Source organism: Somniosus microcephalus, unplaced genomic scaffold, assembly GCF_052327205.1.
Source record: "Somniosus microcephalus isolate GS21.2 unplaced genomic scaffold, FLI_Smic_1.0 unresolved_chr5, whole genome shotgun sequence".
Lineage (NCBI taxonomy): Eukaryota > Metazoa > Chordata > Chondrichthyes > Squaliformes > Somniosidae > Somniosus > Somniosus microcephalus.
This window is the reverse complement of record NW_028225183.1, coordinates 49895707-49915711: the sequence shown is the minus strand read 5'-3', so window position 1 is coordinate 49915711 and position 20005 is coordinate 49895707. Positions and strand designations below refer to the sequence as shown.

Below are 20005 nucleotides of genomic sequence, written 5' to 3'. Positions count from 1 at the left end.
AGGAACTATATTCTGCAGCCACTGTTTACTGCAGTACCGGTAGTGACCACCCCTGTATAAAAGCCTGTGCAGTAACTTTGCATAGTAGTTCCAGTGTTGTCTCCACTCAGTAAACTTCTGTTGTAACCAACTCCTGTAGTCCGTGTCTCAATTACACACGGACATAATAATTATTACAAACATAATTGTAATTTTCAATACAACATTATGGAAAACTCGTATCCAAATGCAACGATGGAGTTTAATAATAGTAACTTTTGAAATGAATACTCAGTCTTTTCTACCCTAACGTAATACTGAGTGAAGTGGGCGGTAGTTCTATTCCTGATACTGTTCGGTTATCTGATGAGATTATCTAAAAATAATATAAATGTAAAGTTACTGAAAGCTGATCGCATTTTCTGAAACACAACAGGAGGAGGTTTAGGGGAATAAAAGGCCACTTTGGTCCAAACCAGTCTGTCCCTGATAGAGAGGGGCCCACCTGCCCCTCCTCTCAGTTTATCCACAGAAGCACAACCAATTGTCTCCTGTCCCCAATCACACTGCCCCTTAGTGTCCTCCCTGGTAACTGGTCTCACGCTCTATTACCCTTTGGTGAAAAATATTACCCTGATTTCACACAGAAACACAACCAATTGTCTCTTGTGCCAAATTACACAGCCCTTTATTGTCCTCCCTGGTAACTGGTCTCCCGCTCCATTACACTTTGGTGAAAAATATTACCCTGATTTCCCTTCATTGTCCTGGCGTGTTCGAGTCTGTTTTCTCTTAATTAATTGTGTTCATTATTAATCTCATTCCGGTATTAATTTTGTGACTTCCGTTAGAAATCCTGATCAATTCCTGACACACACAATCATTTTATTACTCTCTGCACCTTCACCATCTCAATAATATTCTTCCTGTGATTAGAAGGGCATACAATACCTGCCAGGGACTGAGAGACAAACGGTGGAACTTCTGTACATTCACAGTCCATCCCTCTCCCAGTGCACACACTAAACCAGATAGCATGCACAGGACCTGACACACTAATGGTAGAACTTCTGTCCATTCTCTGACTGTCCCTCTCCCAGTGCCCATACTACCAAAGGTAACCTGCCCAGGGCCTGTCACAGTAACGGTGGAACTTCTGTACATTCACAGTCTGTCCCTCTCCCAATGCCCTCACTATCCCAGATAACCTGCCCAGGACCTGACTCACTAATGGTGGAACTTCTGTCAATTCACAGTCTGCCCCTCTCCCAGTGCGCACACTACACCAGAAAACATGCCCAGGGTCTGACACACTAACGGTGGAACTTCTGTGTATTCACTGTCTATCCCTCTCCCAGTGCACACACAACCCCAGATAAATTTTCTGGGCCTGACATAATAACGGTGGAACTTCTGACCATTCACAGACTTTCCCTCACCCGATGCCTGCTCTACCCCAGATAACCTGCCCAGGGCCTGACTCACTAATAGTGGAACTTCTGTCCATTCATGGTCTGTCCCTCTCCCAGTGCCCACACCTCCTCCGATAACCTGCCCAGGAACTGACACACTAACGGTGGAACTTCTGTACATTCACAGGCTGTCCCTCTCCCAGTGCCGACACTTCCTCCGATAACCTGCCCAGGGCCTGGCACCCTAAGGGTGGAACTTCTGTCCATTCACAGACTGTCCCTCTCCAAAGGCCCACTGTACCCCAGATAACCTGGCAAGGAACTGACACACTAACGGTGGAACTTCTGTCCATTCACAGTCTATCACTCTCCCATTGCTCTCACTACCACAGATAATCTGCCCAGGGCCGAACACTCTAACGGTCGAACGTTTGAACAATCACAGTCTGTCCCACTCCCAGTGCGCACACTACCCCAGATAATCTGCCCAGGACCTGACACACTCATGGTGGAACTTCAGTCCATTCACAGCCTGTCCCTCTCCCAGTGCCCACACTGCCCCAGAGAACCTGCCCCAGGACCTGACTCACTAGCGGCCGAACTTCTGTCCATTCACAATCTGCCTCTGCCCCAGTGTGCACTCTAAACAATATAACCTGCCCAGGACGTGACACACTAACGGTGGAACTTCTGTCCATTCACCATCTGTCCCTCTCCCAGTACCCACACTACCTCAGATAACCTGCCAGGGCCTGACACACTAATGGTTGAACTTCTGTCCATTCAAAGTCTGTCCCTCGCCCAGTGCTTACACTAACCCAGATAACCTGCCCTGGGCCTGACACAATGACGGTTTAACTTCTGCCCATTCACCGTCTGCCCTCACCCAGTGCCCACAGTACGCCAGATAACCTGCCCATGGCCTGACACACTAACGGTTGTAATTCTGTCCATTCACAGTGTGTCCCTCTCTCAGTGCCTACACTACCCAAGAAAACCTGCCCCAGGACCTGGCACACCAATGGCCGAACTTCTGTCTTTTCACAGGCTGCCGCTCTTCCAGTGCCCATACTGCCCCAGATAACCTGCCCAGGGCCTGACACACTAACGGTGGAACTTCTGTACATTCACAGTCTCTCCCTCTACCAGAGCCCACACTAACCCAGATAACCTGCCCAGGACCTGACACACTAACGGTGGATCTTCTTTCCATTCACAGTCTCTCCCTCTACCAGAGCCCACACTACCCCAGATAACCTGCCCAGGGCCTGACAAACTAATGGCTGAACTTCTGTCCATTCACAGTCTGTCCCTTACCCAAAGCCTTCACTATACCAGATAACCTGCCCAGGACCTGACACATAACAGTGGAACTTCTGCCCATTCAAAGTCTGTCCCTCTCCCAGTGGCCTCACTAACCGAGATAACCTGCCCAGGACCTGACACACTAACGGTGGAACTTCTGTTTATCCACAGTCTGTGCCTCTCCCAGTGCCCACACTACCACAGCTAAATAGCCCAGGACCTGACACACTACCGGTAGAACTCCTGTCCATCCACAGTCTGCCCCTCTCCCAGTGCCCACACTATCGCAGATAAACTGCTCAGGACCTGACACACTAACGGTGGAACTTCTGCCCATTCACTTTCTGTCCCAATGCCCACACTACCACAAATAACCTGTCCACGTTCTGATACATTAACAGTGCAAGTTCGGTCAATTCACAGTCTGGCCCTCTCCCAGTCTACAAACTAACCCAGATAACCTGCCCAAGATCTGATAAGCAAACGGCGGATCTTCTGCAAATTGTCCCTCTCGGTGAGCGATCAATCCCGTTTTCTATTGCTGCAGAGGGGAATCACCACTGGCGGTTTCAGAGATTGATTCACTAGATATTCTACTGTCGTATAAATAGGATCATGTGTGGATTAGTAACGTGATTTCTAAAGCACAGGACAGGCCGGATAATATTAACCATCAGAGGGAAAATATAAGAACATAAGAACATAAGAAATAGGAGCAGGAGTAGGCCAATCGGCCCCGCGAGCCTGCTTCGCCATTCAATAAGATCATGGCTGATCTGATCCTAACCGCCAATCTACTATCACAGAACCATCTCCTGAATCTAACAGAATTAGACACACGAAATAGGAGCAGCATCAGGCTACATGGCCCCTGGGCCCGCTCCGCTACCCACAGGGCCATGACTGATCCGAACCTAGACTCATGTCCAAATTCCTGCCCGCTCCCCGTAACCCATAATTCCCTTTACTTCTAGGAAACTGTCTATTTCTGTTTTAAATTTATGTAATGATGTAGCTTCTACAGCTTTTTGGGGCAGCATATTCCATGGACCTACCATGAGTAGTTCCTCCTCATCTGAGTTTTGAAAGAGCAGCCCCTTATTCTAAGACTATGGCCCCTAGTTCTAGTTCCACCTATCATCGGGAACACCCTCCCCGCATCCACCCGATCCAACCCCTTCACAATCTTATAAGTTTCAATAAGATCGCCTCCCATTCTTCTGAACTCCAATGAGTAGAGTCCCAATCTACTCAACCTCTCCTCATATATCCATCCCCTCATCCCCAGGATTAACCGAGTGAACCTTCTTTGCACTGACTCGAGAGCAAGTATGGCTATCCTCCCACTAGATTTGGCTACCTTATATGTCCTTGTTTTTACTCGAACACTATCCTTAATTTCTTTACTTAGCCACGGATGGCTGTCTTTTCTTTTACACCCTTTTCTTCTCAGTGGAATAGATATTTTTTGGAAGTTGTAAAATAACTCGTTAAATGTACACCACTGATCATGTATCGTCTTACCCTTTGATCAATTTTCCCAATCCACTCTACTCAATTCCGCTCTCATGCCTTCATAGTCTCCTTTATTGAAGCTTAGCACGCTTGTTTGAGATCCAAACTTCTCACCCTTTAATTGAATATGGAATTCAACCATGTTATGGTCACTCATTCCAATGGGATCCTTTACTAGGACATTTTTAATTAATCCTGTCTCGTTACACAGGACCAGATCTAAGGTTGCTTGCACCATGGTCGGTTCAGTTGCATAATGCTCAAGAATCCCATCCCTAATACACTCAATGAACTCATCCTCAAGGCAGCCCTGCCCAATTTGATTTGTCCAATTAATATGATAGTTAAAATCCGCCATGATTATAGATGTTCCCTTATTACAAGCCTCAGCTATTTGCTGATTGATACTCCGTCCAACAGAGTTGCAAATGTTCGGAGGCCTATAGACTACGCCCACTAGTGTTTTTTTCCTCTTAATATTCTTTACCTCCACCCAAACTGTTTCATTATCCTGATCTTTTGACCCAATATCATTTCTCTGTATTACAGTGATTCCTTCCTTTATTAACATAGCCACCCCACCTCCCCTGCCATCCTGCCTGTCCTTCCTGTTCGTTAAATATCCTGGTATGTTTAATTCCCAGGCATTTTCACCCTGCAGCCATGTTTCTGTAATGGCCACAAGATCATACCCATATATAGTTATTTGTGCCATTAACTCGTCTATTTTGTTATGAATGCTACGTGCTTTCAGATAGAGAACTTTCAAATATGTTTTGTGACACTTAGTTCCTGCTTGTGCCCTTTTTATTACTTTACCTTTTACTCCATACCTTCTGCCCCTTCCTGACACGCTCTGGTTGTTAATTTCCCCACTGCTACCTAAGTCTATGGCCTTCTCTGTTGCCATTGTTATTATTTTCTCTCTAGGAACCCCCCCCCCCCACTAGTTAGTTTAAAGCCCTCTCTAAAGCCCTAGTTATATGATCTGCCAGGACTCCAGTCCCAGCACTGGCCAAGTGAAGCCCGTCCGAACAGAACATCTCCCTCCTGCCCCAGTACTGGTGCCAGAGTCCCAGGAAGCAAAACCCATTTCTCCCACACCAGTCTTTGAAACACACATTTAACTCTCTAATTTTATTTGTCCTAGCCAAATTCGCTCGTGCCTCGGGTAATAATTCAAAGATTATTACCCTTGAGGTTCTGTTTTTTAATTTGACCCCTAGCTGCTCATACTCATTTAACAGAACCGGCTTCCTAGTCCTATCTATGCCGTTTGTACCAACAAGGACCACGACAACTGGATCCACCCCCTCCCACTGCAAGTTTCTTTCCAGCCCAGAGGAGATGTCCTTAACCCTGGCACCGGGTAGGCAACACAGCCTTCAGGACTCTCACTCTCGGCTGCAGAGAACTCTATCTATCCCCCTAATAATACTACCCCTACCACTACAATATTTCTATTTACTCCCCCCTCTTGAATGGCCCCCCGTTCCACGGTGCTGTGGCCAGGTTGCTCATCCTCCCTGCAGTCCCTGCTCCTGTCCCCACAGGGAGTAAGAACCTCGAACCTGTTGGACAAGAACAAGGGCTGCATCTCCTCGAGCTCTACGTCCTGGATCCCCGTACCTGCCTCACTCATAGTCATACCGTCCTTTCCCTGACCATGGGCTACATCTGAATTAATTAACTTCATAGGTGTGACCACCTCCTGATACACAGAGTCCAGGTACTTCTCCCGCTCCCTGATGTGTCACAGTGTCTGAAGTTCAGACTCCAGCTAATCAACACGGAGCTGGTGTTCCTGTAGCAGCAGACACTTGTCACAGACGTAATCACCGTGACCCTCAATGGGGTTCACCGGCTCCCACATCTCGCAACAGTAACACATCACCTGCTCAATTCTATGTAATTAATTAAATTTTTTATTGTTAGTTATGGACACCCTCTGCCCGATTTTAGATGCTAGTATCCCGTTTAATTAATTGGATTTAAATTAAATCAATTCCTCTAGTTACACCAGTTAAATGGTTTACCAACAGTCACCTTCATAGAAATCTCCATGTTCTATGTATATAAGAATCAAGTGAGGATTTGAAACTTATCTCGGCCATTGTTCACTTTCAAATGAGGTTTCCATTAACTGAGATTTAATTTCTACATGCACCTCTATTGAAGCTGTGAATTAAACCGTGCAATATTTTACTGAACATTAAATGGAATTGAGAAGTTATTTTTTGTCAATACAACTAACATTGACACCACTTTCTGTCTGTTCTAATTAAAGGTGTTCAACAGAAACACAAGGAAACACTCCGGGTACAAACTGAAACACTGAAAGTGAACACTATCCTAATAAAGGAGAAGGTTAAGGTTTTCCAGCTGGTTGATCGATACGCTGAACTAACGGTCATTTCTACTGTGCGCGATCGGACACTTGTAGAACATGAACTGCTGGCAAGAGGCCGAGACCATGAAGAGTGGAGAAAGAAACACCTCCGGAGAGAGCTGGAAAAAATCCGAACTGATCAATTGTTCCAGAGCTGTTTTTCCCAGAGAGAATCTAAATCAGGGAGTTCAGGAGCAGTGAGCGGAGTCCCAGGGTTTGGATAAACAACAATGGTACGAAAGATTGTTCATGACTGGGCCACTGGGAAAATATACCCACACTTTCAATTTGATTTCAGTTTTAAATTCCGGGATTTGAACGCTATTAACTGTAGAATAAACCTGAGGAATCTGATACTCTTTTTCTATCCTTACTTCGGGAAAGTTCTGGGAGAGCTCTGGAAGAACCCAGAGGGATTGCTGATTATATTCGATGGTTTGGATGAATGCAATGACCGGATCGATTTTGCTGACAATCGGAGAAGCACAGAACCGCAGCACACGTGCACAGATCCTAAAGACTGGTGTGAAGTGTCTGACATTGTGTACAGTTTAATACAGCACAAGCTGCTCCCAGGATGTTCAGTGCTAGTGACCAGCCGCCCCACTGCATTACATTTATTGGAAAAGGCTGAGATCAGTGTCTGGGCTGAAATCCTGGGATTTGTTGGTGAAGAGCGGAAGGAATATTTCAACAAGTTTTTTGAAGATCGGGCGGTGGCAGCAGCTGTTTTCAAACACGTGGAAGAGAACGAGATCCTGTGCACAATGTGCTACAATCCTTCCTATTGCTGGATACTTGGTCTGTCACTGGGTCCGTTCTTTACACAAAGAGACAGGAATCAGCAGTGAGTTCCCAAGACCATCACCCAACTATATTCCTACTATATTTACAACATTCTGAAAAACCATGGCCGAGAGATTGAAAGCCCCCGTGATGTGTTACTGAAGCTTGGTGAGATGGCCTTCACAGGAGTTTCCGAGAACAAGATTGTGCTTAGAAATGGAGATTTGATAAAGTACAATCTACAACCTTCCCAGTTCATGTCTGGGTTCATGATGGAACTTTTGGAGAGAGATAATTCTGTCCAGAACGTGGTGTACACATTCCCGCACCTCACCATCCAAGAGTTTGTAGCTGCACTCACACAATTCCTGACTCCAGATCCCGGGGACCTCCTGAAACTCCTCAATGAAGCCCACAGCAAGGAAGATAGGCGATTTGAGATATGTCTCCGTTTTGTTGCTGGTCTCTCCTCCCCACAGGCAGCTCGGCCGCTGGAGGAGTTTCTGGGTCCATTTCTTCATCAAACAAACTGCCGAGCGATTGACTGGGTGAAGGAGAAGGTTGAAGGATTGATTGGGAACACAGTGAGTGAAACTGGTAAAAGGAACCTCCTAAACACATTCCACTACCCGTTTGAGTCTCAGAATAAAGCACTGGCTCGGACCACAGTGGGATCTGTGGAAACACTTACATTTAGAGGATTGCCATTGACCCCGATTGACTGTGCAGTCCTGTCTCACGTCATTGGACTCTGTGATACAATAAAATAACTCGATCTAGGAGGCTGCTCCATTCAGTGTGAAGGACTCCAACGGCTGGGACACGTACTGCACAAATGCCGGGTGTTGAGGTAACTGTTTATTTGTCTCTAAATGTTGGGCGAATTGTAGAACAGTCAGTGATTGTGTTGTTGCTCCGTAAGGTAGGGAAACAAACAGTTCAGTTAAACCAGAGAGAAGCAGATTCAATACAAATTTGACCAATAATAAGAGGATCGGTCAGTAATTCCCTAAGGACTGGAGAATCTAAAATGCATCCTTTTGAACAAGTAGGGATTTTATATTTTTTATTAGATCAGCAAATAAAGGTCACTGAGAGTCTGATAATTTAATTAAAATAAATCACTTTTAATAAAGCTGGACAGCGGAATGTAAACATAAAATATAATCCGGCAGTAAAGCTAAAATTAATTAATAATCTTTTCCATATCCACCATTTCAACGAGAAACAGGAGTGAATCCCGAGTTTAAATCACTAACAGTTCGATATTTACTCCAATACCGTGCAGAGTGTGTCCTGTCGAGGGGGTAGTTTCCTGGATTGGGAGGATTGGGGAATTGGGAATTCTTTCAGCACTAAATGCTTACAATTATTCACAGTCCTGAACATTGAGTAAAGATTGATTTTCAGGATCTTAAACCTGCCGGTGAAAAGGTTCCAATCTAACCGGAGTACAGACACACACCAGCCATCAGTGGGGCCTCGCACACAGCGGGCGGCTCCTGAGTAAACCGGGGGCAGTGAACCGGTGAATTCCCCATAACCCACCCCCTGTGTGAGGCTCCTTTCGGGGAGGGAACTTCCGAAAATTCCCAAAAAAATTTCGGGCCAGTTACACCTGAATTATATGTAGAGCCAGTTTAATGGGGAATAAAGTGAGAAACTCCCCTCCCCTATAAATTAGGAGCTCAGGGACATTTAAAACTTGTAACGGGACTGAATAAACTCTATTGCTGCTATTGACAAACATTCACTATAAGCTCTCTGACTCCCAGAGCTACCTGGAATACACTTCCTAACAACTCGCTTCCTGTAAGGACGCTGGTCCATTCTTCCAGTTTTTTTTGTCCCTGCCGCATCTGCTCTGATGATGTCACATTCCATACTAATGCTTCCGACATGTCTTCCTTTTTCCTCAACCGAGGATTCCCCTCTACCGTGGTTGACATGGCTCTTGACCATGTCCATTCTATTTCACGCACTTCTGCTCTCACCCCTTCCCCTCCCTCCCAAAACTACGATAGGGTTCCCCTTGTCCACACCTTTCACCCCACCAGCCTCCGCATTCAATGAAACATTCTCCGCCATTTCCGCCACCTCCAGCGTGCTCCCACCACCAAAGATATCTTCCCCTCACCCCCCCTTCCAAAATTCTGAAGGGACCGCTCCCTCCACGACATCCAGGTCCACTCCTCAATCACCCCAACACCCCTGCTCCTTCACACAGCACCTTCCCGTGCAAGCGCAGGAGGTACTACACCTGCTCTTTTACCTCCTCCCTTCCCAGTGTCCAGTGCCCAAAACACTCCTTCCAGGTAGGACAGTGATTTACTTGTACTTCTTGCAATTTAGTATTCTGTATTCACTGCTCACGATGCGGTCTCCTCTACCTTGGGGAGAAATATGCAGATTGGTGATCACTTTGCGGAACACCTCTGCTCAGTCCATAAGTGTGATCCCCGAGCTTCTGGTCGCCTATTGCTTTAATTCTCTGCTCCACTCCCACTCTGATCTCTCCATTCTTGGCCTCTTACACTCTTCCAACAAAGTAAAACATAAGATCGAGGAACAGCACCACACCTTTCAATGAGGCACTTTAAAGCCTTCTGGACTCAACGTCGAGTTCAACAATTTCAGACTATAACCTCGGCCACTATTTTATTTTTTTAATATTGTTTTTCCTTTTCGGTTTTTTTCTCTCGAATGACAGCTGTTGATAACTTTGCCATTGTCATTCACACCGCATGTAGATTCATCTTTTGATTTTTAACTTATCCCATTACCATCTCCTTTTGCCTGCACCATCATCCCTTTTGTCTTTTAATCTCTCCTGTCTTCCACCCTATCACAGACCTTCCCTTTTGTTCTTTCCTCCGCTCCCCCCAACTTTCCCTGCCCCTACACATGCTTAAAAATATGTTACAGCTGTAACTCATTCCAGTTCTGACGAGGCGTCCTTGTCCTGAAATATTTACTCAGTTTCACTCTCTATAGGTGCTGCCTGACCTGCTGGGTATTTCCATCATTTTCTGTTTTTAATTCAGCATAAATTCTCCTTGTTATATAAAATGCTGGGGGCCGGATTTTACAGCCGCAGATACTCTTTCACAATATAACTCACCCCGAGATAATAAACAGATTAATATAATGCACAGAGTATATAGTACAGGGAATCACCACTTTATCATTTAATTCTGAAAACATCGCTTCATTCCCATAAAATCCGGGATTTAAGGAGCAGCAGAAATGAGACAACTTTCTCCAAACATGACAGGACCGGTCACTGAGCGCCAGGAGGTTAATTCTGATCATCAGGGAATGAGACCGGTCTGAGGGACACCCGATCCGTTCCCCGGCCGCCCCCGCCCCGCCCCAACCCGACCCGCCCAGGTGGGAAATCGCGGGGGGAAACCAGTGATTAATGCCCTGAAGTACTTTCAGTGATTGCTATAATATCCGAGAGTGAATAATGTTTCAGGTCCGGGCGTTGATTCAGTTTGTTTCTGTTTGTGTTTAGACTGAATCACAAATAACTGGGAGATTCAGGAGTGAAGCCAATGTTTATGGCTCTGAGGAACCCGGACTGTAAAATACAGAAACTGGAGTAAGTACCAGACTGTGTGAGATTGTGTTTATATTAACTTGTTGTCTGACACTGTACATTATTATTAGTACCAGTAACAGTGTTATTAATAAACTCTGGGGATTTACTCTGATTCCTGTTATTTCTCTCTCTGATCCCCAGGTTGGATGGTGTCGGTCTCACAGTTTCTTGTGCTGAGGATCTCACCTCTGCTCTCAGTACAAACCGCTCACTGACTGATCTGACCCTGGCTGTCAATAAACTTAAAGATGCAGGAGTGAAACTACTGTCTGCGGCTCTGAGGAACCCGGACTGTAAAATACAGAAGCTGTAGTAAGTACCAGACTGTGTCAGATTGTGTTTATAATAACTGGTGTCTGACACTGTTCATTATTATTAGTATCTGTAATAATGTTATTAATAGATTCTGTGGATTTACTCTGATCCGTCTTATTTCTCTCTCTCTGATCCCCAGTCTACAGGCTGTCGGTCTCACTGATTCTTGTGCCGAGGATCTCGCCTCCGCTCTCAGTACAAAGCACTCACTGACGGATCTGAATCTGAGTTATAATAAACTGGGAGATTCAGGAGTGAAACTAGTGTCTGCGTCTCTGAGGAACCCGGACTGTAAAATACAGAAACTGGGGTAAGTACCAGACTGTGTGAGATTGTGTTTATAATAACTGGATGTCTGACACTGAACATTATTATTAGTATCAGTTATAGTGTTATTAATAAACACTGGGGATTTACTCTGATACCTGTTATTTATCTCTCTGATACCCAGGCTGGATGAAGCCGGTCTCACAGATGATTGTGACGAGGATCTCGTCTCCGCTCTTAGTACAAACCGCTCACTGACGGATCTGACCCTGGGAGGAAACTCCTTCACAGATGGATCTGTCCCCGCTATCCGCCGCCTCATACTGGCCTGCAGGAGTCTGGAACGGATCCGGTGAGTGTTTGTGTTAATTTTTAATGTAATAAAAAAAATCAATGTGATCCAGTCTGGGTAATTTTTGTCTGTAATTATTATTGAAATATTGAAATATTAACCCCAGTCTCGCGGTTTTTTACAGTGTTGTTCAATCTGTTTATTTCCTGTTTAATCTTTAATCTGTGTCAGGCTGTGGGAGAATCAATTCAGTTCAACTGGAGAGAGACTCCTAAGGGCGCTGCAGGGAACAAGACCCGGACTGAGAGTGATTGTATGAACATTCCTATTGATGACGTCACTGCTCCCATTGTGTGACCATTTCCGGCCGTTGATTTGATTTTAATTTAAGTGTTTCCAGTTCGAGCTGATTGCGTCATCTCCCATTATGATGTCAGAGGCCCAGCCACAGGCTCAGCTGTCTCAGCCGCTTCCAGGCTGCACCCCTTTCATAATGGATGTGAGAGTGTGAGTGTGTGTTTCTGCAAAATGTAGAGACTGTCTGTGTGTGTCTGTATGTGCGTGGGTGTCTGTGTGTCTGCAAATTGCAGTCTGTCTGAGTGTGTGTTATGTTACTGTAAATTTTATTTAAATGTGGGTGGGAGAGAGACCGTGTGAGTGACTGGCAAACAGACAGACGTCAATGAGAGCGAGAGATACATGAATTCAGAAGGCAAGCAGCAGCATAGAAAGCCTGTTTCTGTCGGCCACAAAGTGAAAAGATAAGATACAGAAAAGTGTATTTTTGGTTTTAATCTACCAACACAGCAGTCATCGCTCTGCAGGCTGTGAGTGTGTGTGTGTTGAGAGAGCGAGAGATGGCAACAGCTGGTGTTTGAATGAGATGTGGTCTGTTGTCTTATTATCTGCTGCTGCTGTATTGAACCTTATTGGTTTCATTCTGGCCTGGTCCACATTAAATGCTGTTGTGTATCACTTTATTGCATTTTTATTATTTCACTTCAATTTAAGACAGATAGTCAGCCAGTGGGATACTGAAAAATGTCTTTGTGGACTGTCTGACAATAAAAGCTGCCCTGGGACCTTTGCATTGATTCCACTCAAATCAAGACAAGACAGGCAGGCTGGCAGGCAGTGAGAGGGACTCGTGAAATTAAGACAACCTGCAGAATAGAAATAAAAACAGAAAATGCTGGAAATACTCGGTATGTTAGGCAGCATCATTGGCGATACAGAGACACAGAGTAAATATTTCAGCTCGATGACCTTTCGTCAGATACTTGCCAGAATATGACAAAAGGTAATCGAGCTGAAATATTAACTCTATTTCTATCTCTCTCCACAGATGCTGCCTTACCTGCTGAGTATTTCCAACATTATCTGACTTTATTTCAGATTTCCCACATCCACAGCATTTGCTTTTGATGCAGAAGAAAAAGCCTGTTTCTGTCGGCCGCAAAATGAATAGATAAAATACTGAAAACTGACGGACTGTTTATAAATTGCCAAACAGAGCAGAGCAATGTCAGAAATCAACTTTCTTTCATTGCTGACAGTGATTTGTGGCAATTTTATGGCTGGCCTGTGTGTGTGTGTGAGAGAGACAGAGAGTAAGGGAGAGACAGCAAAAGCTGTTGTGTATGCAGGGCTTGTCTGTGTTCAAGTTATCTGCTATTTAAGGGGTGGTGTGTCTGGGTCAGTTTTGCCTCTGACTCCCTGAGCAGTTCGAATCGCTCCCACTCCCTTCGTTCTAGAGCTGGACTTATTTGGGGGTTATACTGAAAATGCCACAGACAACTGAGTTGGTGAAAAGAACTTGGGGGGAGAAATTGGGGCGCAATTATCGGCCGTTCGCAAATTTATCGCCGCCTACTGCTAAATCGGTCTCTTTCGCCACTGGAGGTGATTGGAGTGCTAAATCGGGTGCTGCACGACTCTCTTAAGGTGCTAAGCCGGAGGAGCGAGGAGCTAACTCAGAGGGTGGGCGCAGCACAGGTGCTGTCAAAGGGGAGGGTTGATCTTGATTTGCAGCCGCACCCTGCGCATCGGAGCACTGAAACTCGGCCTGGACATCCCTATTGCCAAATCCTGCAGCCAAGTACCATGGAGAGGGCCAGGGAGCGAGTGCAGTGCTTCAGCGATGGGGCCTTGGAGGATGTGGTTTGCGCGGTGGAGCGAAGTCGATCTCTCCTGTAACCGGAGAGTGGCAGGAGGCCTCTGCCCAGTGAGTACCGAAAAGCTTGGAGGGAGGAGACTCACAGAGTGACCTCCAGCAGCATGGTGGCTAGGACCCCTGTGCAATGCAGGAAGAAGTTCAATGACCTCACGCGGGTCGTCAGGCTGAGTGCCTTTTTCAGAAACCTCTTCATCACGCTATCTCGACCTCACTTTATGGCCAAATGGTCTTGAAAGCCCCAATGCCCAGCACTAATCCAACACCTATGTCCCTTTCACGAAACCCACACGCACATTCAGCACTTTGCATACAGTCAGGGCTATTCGAGCATGGGAAGCATTTCAGCAAAGTGCATGGCTGCACGCAGTAAGGGTTATTCGACCATGGGAGGCATTTACGCAAAGACCATGGCTGCTCACAGTAAGGGCTATACTACCATGGGAGGCATTTCAGCCAAGATCATGGCTGCATCTTTATTCAGACCCCGTCCATTTTCTTGCAGGTCAAGCTGGCGCATAATTGGAGACAGCAGCAATGGACCAGGGGGAGATCGGCCTCACCTTCAAGCCCTGACCGATCTGGAGCAGCGAGTCCTCCGGATTGAGTCAAGCCGGATGCTTGGCCCCATCGCTACTGGAGACGCTGACATCATTATGGACAGCAATGATAAGGTCATCACCTTTTTGACCTCTCTCCTTCCACTTGTTCCTCACAACAGCATCCATTGACACTTTCGATCCAAATTAGTACATCGCTGCTCTCATGCCTCCCTTGCTGCCATCCTGTCCTCACGCTAAAGCCACTCTTGTACCTCCCTGCTTTCAGATGCCGATTCACCAGGTGAGGAGACGGGCCCTCAAGCTGCCATTGGGAGTGAAGCTGAAGGCGAGGCGAAAGAGGAAGCCAGGCCATCAGCGCAACCCTCTTCCGAGGCAGACCATGCCCATACTGGGGGCAGGACTTCCCTGGAGAGGAGCTTGGTGAATGGTCTGATGAAGGTGAAGCTCAAGGACCCAGTGGGCTGCAGCAACGCGAGGGGGTTAGGGAAGCTCGGGAGCATTCTCCCCGGAGGGAGAGTGTGTTCTCGATTCCTGCTGCACTGAACGCAGACGAGGAGCGGGTCCTCGCTGAAATAAGAGCCCAGGCGGAGCAAAGGCGCACTGAGCTCATGGCTGCAGTGAAAAGGGTGGCCGAATTCATTGAGTCACTGGCAAGGAGTGTCCAGGGCCTCGGTGCAGCACAGGCAGCTGCCATTCAAATGCTAAGTTCTGCAATGCAGTCAGTGGCTGGTCTCATGCAGAAGCAGATTGAGGCCACGCAAGCACTAACTGCTGCCACCCTCGCTGTATCGGGAAGGTTTCGCCGGGGCACTCACCGCACTGCAGCAGGCCAGCAATCTGTGCTCCAGCAGATTGCTCCGCATGCTGAGGTGCTGCCTCTTTGGAGTGCCAGTGTGTCGCTCGAGCACGGAGTTGTTGTCCTCTCTCAGGATGACAGCATTCCTGCTGCCAGCACTGTCACTTCTCCATTGCAGTTGCCACCAACTGTAGGACAGACTGCTGCCGCCCATGCAGAGTTGGCGCAGTCAGCAGCCAGGCCCTCCAGGCCCAGAGCTGGTCCAGGCCATCCCTCAAGGCCATCTGCAGTCTCAGTTTCTGACACTCAGCAACCTTTCCCCAGCCTTGCTGCAGCCAGTGGTTTCCAATTATGGAGGAGCTGCAGGTTGGGAAGGGGGCAATTTCGCAAGGGAAGCAGATCACCCTCGAAGGGCAAAATGTAGGAGGTGTGGCAAAAATGTTGTAGATTGTTTTATTGAAGGTCAAGGATCGTGCTCATATTGTTGTTACTGTTTTGGATATTGTCTCCAGGTTGTGAGAGCAAGTTATGTGATTGTCATTTTTTTTGTGTTTCTTTCTAGTACTTTGTCATGCGGGAAGGATACACAGTTTGGTAAATAAAGAAGTGTCTTTATTCAAAATGTGCATGTTTGCTCTTTGCAATCATTGTTGCCTTGACTGGCTTAGGGGTTGCGGCATGGTTGCATTCAGATTTTTGAATGACAGAAGCCATTCCCTCAGAGGGGGCCTAGAAGCGACTTGCTATAAGCCTTTGACGGACGGCTCTTGCACTTTGTGACTCCCTCCAGTTTTGGTGCTGCTGCTCCTCCTCCTCCTCCTCCTCCTCCTCCTCCACTGCTGGTACTCCAATGTCTGGTGGCATTGGCTGGGTCCTGAGGATTGCCAGGTTATGCAGCATGCAGCAGACAACAACGAAGTGGGAGACTCGCTCAGGCAAGTACTGAAGGGCTCCTCCAGAGTGATTCGGACAGTGGAGCAGTTGCTTGAGCACGCCGATTGTGTGCTCAACGCTGTTCCTGGTAGCTTGATGGCTCTCGTTGTATCGTTCTGCTGCAGGTGTGCTGGGCCAACGGAGCGGGGTCATCAGCCCGGTGCACAGAGCATAGCCCTTGTCCCCGGGAAGCCAGCCTCCTCATTGAAGCGGGTCCTCGAAAAGGTCTGCCACAAAAGTCTAGCACAGGATGAAGGCATCGTGGCTGCCTACTGGAAAGTGGGCATTGACAGCGAGTATCAGATGTCTGTGGTCACACATCAACTGGACGTTCAAAGAATGGAACCCCTTCCAGTTGCGGTAATCCTTGGCATTCTCTTGCAGCACCCGCAAAGCCACATGCGTGCAGTCAATGGCGCCCTGGACCATGGGGAAGCCCGCTATTCTTGCAAAGCCCGCCGCACGTTCTTGCTGCTCGTTCGAGTTCATGGGGAAAGAGATGTACTCTCGTCTCCTTTAAAAGAAGGCATTTGTGACTTGATAGATGCAGCATTGCACCGCAAACTGAGAGATATTGGCATGTCCCCAGTAGCAGATTGAAAGGAGCCGGTGGCATAAAAGTTGAGAGCCACTGTTATCTTCTCTGCCACCTACAGAGACGTGCTGCTCCTCAGTTGAGGCTCCAGATCTGGCTGAAGCAGGTGGCAGAGCTCAGGGACCACCTCCTTGCTGAATCACAGCCTTCGCAAACACTGCTCCTCAGACATGTTAATGTATGAGAACTGTTGGCGAAAAACCCAGGGAGGGTAAGGTCTCCTTTACCGACGCCTGTTGGCCCTCCTCCGTCGGGCCATGATTGCCACTCTCTCTCTGCGTCTCTGTGCACTCTCAATGTGATGGAGAAGCATGACGTTCCCATCCATTGCAGCCCCCATAGTATGTTGGCAATCAAAGCTATGCCGGTGAAAAAGCAAAGCAACTACACAGTTATGGGCAGAAGCCAAAACTACCTCAGACAGTGTTGACTCAATGCAGAAGTCTCTCTCTCTCCCTTTGCCTCTCTGCAAATCTCTCTCTCTCTTGCAAAACGAGTGGTGCAAAAGTGGCTACCACACAGAAGCCAGGAAGAGCCGCCTTTAAATAGCGCCCCCCCAGCCCCACAGCGACTGCGAAGCATTCCAATCAACCTGTCATTGGTAGCGACAGGCAGAAAAGAGGGGGGCGCCACTGAATTTCCGGCCCAGTGCGCCCCTAGGGTGTTGCACTCTTGAATGATGTCAAGATCTGCATTCGCAGGAGAGCAGGCAGTATGGTTTAGCGCCGCCGTTAAATGTCCACTCAATTTCATGAGAGGAACAGGTATCGCCACACCTGGGCGCTAGTTGGTTAGCGCCCCACTTATCGACCTCTTAAGGCGGTAATGGGTGGTGCTAACAACTGAATTTCTCCGGATTTTATTTGAAACAAGATAATATACACAGCACAATCAATCTAATCACTCTAAAAGGGGGAACACTTCGGAATATATGCGGGAAAATGACAATAGACAGAATACTTCACCCCTGCCAATCCCACCTTACCAGCAAAGTTGAATTCCAGAGGCCCAGGAAATGCTCACCAAACGCAGGAATAGTTTGTAGAGTGGGACTAACTTGCTTCCGAGTTGGTTTCTTGTTGGTTGCGGTGGACCCGTATTACCTGATTGTTGGTAATATCGTTGGTTGTTTGTTTCTTGGGCCCTTGGTTACCACGATTCCTTTCCGTTCTCCTCCTGTTGTTCTTTTGGCCATTTATCGTCCCGAGGCTGATATGTTTCGAATTAGCTGAGCCTCTCTCTGTGTCTGACCGAACTGTACTGCTGACTTCAATTCACTGACTGCTGTTTCAATTCTCTGACTGTTTCTGTACTGATCGAACTGATAGAACCCATAAAACTCATCGAACTGACTGATTTCTTGTGGAAACAGGTCTTCAGTTTATACTAATTAAGGCCTGCTTACCTGCCTGCCAAATCTGTCTCGGTTCATTGCTAAATTTTGGGTGGGCTCGTTAACATTGATCTGTTCAAATTGTTGAATTGGTTTCGGGATGGCCTTTTGTTTAATTGTCATTTTTTCCTTGAGTTTCCTGTGGGGCCTTGAGATTATTTGCTGGTTGGCTAAACGATTTGGTTTATGCATGACTTGGATGGGTTCTGTGAGGCTGTTCTTCCGTGGGTCTATCGTCAGCATGCAAATGTCTTGATAGGGGCTGAGTGACGTTTACATATTCCCTCTGACAGTTTGATTACCTCGAATACTCAAACTGGCTACTGCATATGTCGATCCCAGATTCTTTGTTGCAGCCTTTCACAGGCCTGGACATGCCTTTTAAAATAGCCAATCCTGGGGTTTTGAGTTTAAGCCCTTTTTTGGCACAATATTTTTTAAAACAGTCCAAAATCTCTTCTTTTATTGGTTTGGGGGTATTTGTAGAATTATGTGAGCCTTACAGCCATGTGCTATGGTACTGCATCTCTTGTCTGAAAAAACTGAAAGTATACACCATTAGATAATATTGATTTAACTCTAGACTGTGGGATCTTACTTTGCCTTTCTTTCAAGAATTTTTTAAAAAGGAAATCTACATTTATACATCAAGCCATTTGATATTTTTCTGGACTGGACTTCATAGGGGAATGTTTGTGGAGTGTTTCATGGCATATCCTGCTGAGGGATCTTCCTCTCCCCTTCAGTCCAACTCAAACAGGACAATAAATTTTATTAAAGAAAAAGTGTATTTTATATTTTTTAAATTATTCTCAGAATAATCCATTTGATTTTTTTCTGGACTGGGCTTTATTGGAGAAAGTGCTGGGATGTTTTCAGAGCAAAAGCTGCTGTGCAATCTTTCCATTCATTTTATTGCACTCCAGGCAAACCACAGAGAGGCAGACATTTAATTAACAGAAGTAAAGTATATATATTATTATTTATTCCTGATTGTATTTACTTCATTTCACACCCCGGGCTTTCATTTCCTCTCGGGGACCCGGATTTCTGGGTCCTCCACTTCGCTTCTTCCTGTTGGATGGCCCTCATCAATCATGGCTGCACAGCCAGGAAGGGACATCATCTAAAATTGACACTCCCAGACTGCACCACTTTCAAAATGGATGTGTGAGTGTGAGTTTCTGCAAATGACAGAGTCTGCGTGAGTGTGTCTGTTTGTGAATGAGTTTCTACACATTGCAGACTGTGTGTAAGTGTCTCTGTATGTGTGCGGGTGTCTGTGTGTCTGCAAATTGCAGATTGTGTGAGTGTCTGTGTCATGTTGCGTAAATTTTAGTTCAATGTGGGTGAGAGGGAGACTGTGTGATTTGCAGACAGACAGCCATTCAGTGAGAGTGAGAGAGACATGAAATCATAATGCACGTTGCAGAATAGAAAGCCTGTTTCTGTAGACCAAAAAGTGAAATGATAAAATACTGAATAATCTCTGTTTGCTTTCAAACTGCCAAACAGAGCAGAGCAATGAAAGAAATCAACTTTTTTTCATTCCTGACAGTGATTTCCGGCAATTTTAAGACTGGCAGTGTGTGTGTGTGTGTTTGTGTGTGTGTGAGAGAGAGAGAGACAGCAAAAGCTCGTGTCTATGCAGAGCTTGTCTGTGTTCAAGTTATCTGCTTTGTGCATTG

General features: G+C 46.5%; 1 pseudogene; it reads left to right on the top strand.

Annotated features, from left to right (window-relative positions):
- Positions 1–12183, top strand: part of LOC147088205 (NACHT, LRR and PYD domains-containing protein 3-like) — a 47370-nt pseudogene extending 35187 nt beyond the window's left edge.
- The last annotated feature ends 7822 nt before the right edge of the window (positions 12184–20005 follow it).